Source organism: Furipterus horrens, unplaced genomic scaffold, assembly GCF_987537825.1.
Source record: "Furipterus horrens unplaced genomic scaffold, mFurHor1.1.pri manual_scaffold_4, whole genome shotgun sequence".
Lineage (NCBI taxonomy): Eukaryota > Metazoa > Chordata > Mammalia > Chiroptera > Furipteridae > Furipterus > Furipterus horrens.
The window spans coordinates 200,233,533-200,237,240 of NW_028327174.1; positions in this window are offsets into that span (position 1 = coordinate 200,233,533).

The window sequence follows — 3,708 nt, forward strand, 5'->3', positions numbered from 1 at the left end:
GCCCTCGCTGTTGTCTCTGTCACTGGAGGGAAGCCTGAAGCCTGGGGTCAGGGTGCGGGGTGGGGCGGGCACCCTACGGACGGGCGTTCCACACGGCTGGACACAGCAGGGGGCTTTGCGTGGCTCTGACACCGGAGCACCTGGGGCTGCAGGAGCGAGGAGGGGGCCCAGCTGCTGTAAACACCTGGCAGCCCCCAGAGGAGGCTCTTTCCTGGAACCAGCCCTGGGCCCAGAGGAGTGGGCAGGCCAGCATGCCCACGGGATGGTCCCCCCCTGGCACCACACCACAGACTCGGTGCCACCAAGCAGGCATTACCCTCCCCAGAGCCCAGCGGGCCCGCTGCCTGGGGCACCCTCCCTCGCCCACGCCTCCATCCAGCAGCCTGGCTGCTGTCACCGTCTGCACTGGAGCTGCCTGACACCTGGGGACACTGGGGTGTCCTCGTCCCTGCAGTCTGGGTTGCTGCTGTTTATACTTCCTGGGCTTGGAGGTGGAGAAGACTGAGATTTTCAGCTGTTACTTTAAACACTGTCAGACTTGGGTGTGCAGAAACGCACTCACGTGAGGAATGAACACACGCGTGGAATCCCGTGCTGTGTGTCCTGGGACTGGCTTTTCTTGTGGAACATGGATGATGGGGCTGGAAGCTTTCTGTGTGAAGCACTGAGTGGTTCTGGAGGTTTAGAGACAGTCACTTGGTCCACAGGAGGGTGAGAAAGACGTGGGCACCGACTGACCGTAAAACGTCTCCTTCCTGTGTTCACTGGAGGTAGCGCGCTCTCAGTGGCTCCGCCGGACTGCGGTGCTGGGGCCCGGAGACAGAGCGGGGTCTGCGGTCCTCCGCCTCGCAGGCTGGGCGGAGACAGGAAGCTCTGGGCGGCCGGTGGCGGCCTCCGGTCTTCTTTCTCCCACGCACGGTCCCCTGGGCCGGGCCAGGACTGGGGGCGTCTGTGGGCCAGCTGCTCCCTGCGCCCACCGGCCGCCCCCCCTGCCTGCGCTTCTGCTCACGGGCCTGCATCAGAAACCCACGCGCCAGGTACAGCCGCCTGCAGCGTGCCGCTTCCTGCCTGCCTTCCGGTGTGGAGTCAGTGCACACGGGTTTTCCTGCGGGTCGCACGCAGCCCATGCAGCCTCGGGAGGCTCCGGGGACAGCGTGGTGTTCTGGAGTCACGCCTCCGCCCTCTGGCTCCTGTTCCTGCTACAGCCTGACCCCCAGTGGTGTGGGCCGGACCGAAGAAGCAGCAGCAGCGACCCCCCTAGGACGAGCTGTGAGAAAGGCAGGCAGCGTTTTGCACACAGTGTGTGCAGGAGAGCGGCCCGGGCATGAGTTAGGGTGCTGTCCCCCGTCCTTGGGTCTGACAGCAGCCAGATGAGGGGTGTTTGCAGAGTGGGCACTGGGGACAGGGCCCTAGAGGACTGCGGCTGGGCGGGGCCTGGTGAGGGGCGGGGGCGGGGGCGGGGGCGGGGGGATGGGCGCACTGGAGGCAGAGTGCTGCAGGACCCAGAGACCCTTCCTGCCCCCGCCCCCGCTTCCGGGGCAGCTCTGAGGACCAAGGCGCATGGGGTCCTTCTGAGTTTCTGCTTTCTCAGTACCTTTTGTGGTCCAGCGATGCTCCCAGCTAAGGGGAGGCCATTTAAGTAAATGCTACCACTCACTATCCCACCTGGACAGAGACAGAAGTGTTTAAATCAGGGCTGAGCCCTGGCTGGGGTGGTTCAGTGGATTGAGCACCAACTTGTGAACCAAAGAGTCGCCGGTTCGACTCCCAGTCAGGGCACAGGCCTGGGTTGCGGGCCAGGTCCCTGGTTGGAGGCGTGCAAGAGGCAACCCATACACTGGTGTTTCTCTCCCTCCCTTCCCTCTCTCTAAAAATAATAAATAAATAAAATCTTAAAATAAGAAATACATACATAAATCAATCAGGGCTGAATGGGTGAAACGGGAGAAAAAGCCCCTGACGCACAGGTGGCTGCTGAGTGCCGGTCTCTGCACTTAAATCCCGGGCCTCAGAGGGCGTTGGCGACACGGCTCACCGCGTCCCCTCTCAGCAGTGGCCAGAGAGGAGAGGCTTCCAGAGGCGAGGCGGCGACTGGTCTCCCCCACGGCCCGGGACGCCCGGGGCGCAGGTCCCCACAGAGCTGGGCCTGGGGTCTCTGCCTCCCACCTCCCCCTGCGTCTCTGCAGCAGCAATTCAAAGCTTCCAGGCCGTCCCTGGATGTCCCAATTCCCAAGATCCCTTTGCTTTAATGAGAAATGGGAGGACAGGCTTGACCCCCTGGCCTCTGCCCACTTCCACTTCCTTCCTAGTCACCCCGGTGGGGACGCGATTCTCCCCGGCACTGACTCATCTTCCACGAGGGGGCGCCACGGCCCCTGTGTGCACCGCAGCCAGGCCGGGGAGCGCTCGCAGGCGGAGGCGAGGGAGCCACGCCAGGGCCGCAGCTTCCCACGCCCGGCTCCCGGGCCAGACGGACAGGTCTGCTGGGTGGCGAGCCGCCCGCGTCAGGAGTTCCCGTGCCTTTCACAGGCAGCCTTCCGGAGCGCACCCGAAAACGAAGCATCCCCCGTGCGTTGCTGCCAGTCACTAGAGGCTCAGGTGTGCGGCCTGGCGAGATGCCAACGCCCCAGATGCTTGGAACAAGTAGGTGTGTACAGGTGGGGCAGCATTTCAGCAATTCGGGCCAGAGAGCTCAGCGTGGGGTCGTATTAGAGAAACGTGGATGCCCAAAGCCTGACTTCTCACGGCCGCGTGTTCTCACCCGCCACCCAGAAGCTGCGCCCAGCGTGAGGGCATGTGCCCCCAAGCAGCACAGCCCGCTCGCTGGTGAGGCAGGCTCTGAGTGACACAGGGGACACCTTTCCTCTCTGACGCAGAGACCGACTGTTCCCAAAGCACCACAAAGCCCAGAAAGAACGTGCTGGAAACATTCTCCCTAGATTAGCCTTTTGGGACAAGCTAGACGAGTTCCCCAGGATGATGATAACCAAGTCACCTGGTCCCCTTTCCCGTCTCTTACTGGGACCCACGACCTCTGGGCTCCCTAAGTCCATCCTCCTGGTGGGCACAGTAGCAGCAGCCTCCTGGGAGGAGCTGGTGAAGCTCCAGCTTTAAGGACGGGACACATCTCTGTGGGGAGGGCAGGCCTCACCTCCCGCCCCCAGCAAGCAAGGCCGCACTTGGCATTAGCAGGATAACCCGGCTCACACTCGGGGGCTCAAAGACCCTCAGACAACAAAGAGGCGCAGACACAAAGCAGCTGCACTTCCCCCAAGGCCTGGGGTGAGAATATCAAGGCTGGATACGGAAAGAGCCCCCCACTGCGCACACGCAGGTGTCATGAGGCCCCCACGCCTCAGGTGCGCACTGGCTGCAGCTTCACGGGAACCAATGATCTTCAGCCAAGCCACCTGGGGGGCGGGCTTGAGCGCTGCAGCCCAGATGCCAATGAAACAGTCCCCCACCCCCCACAGTAGGGTCCCTGAAAATCAGGACTAGCTGTCCATTGAATTTGCACGTAAAGAAAAATTCCCTGATCCTCAGAAGCCTCCCCCAAATCCCTGGGCTGAATCCGCCCAAATCTGCCACCCCACCATCTCTGACAGCTCTTCCCCTGTGGGTGGGGGTGGGAGAGCTGGCTAGGTCCCAAGCCCCTCCCCATGAAGACGGGGCAGACGTGACTTGTCCTGGGTTTACCCAGCTAATCAG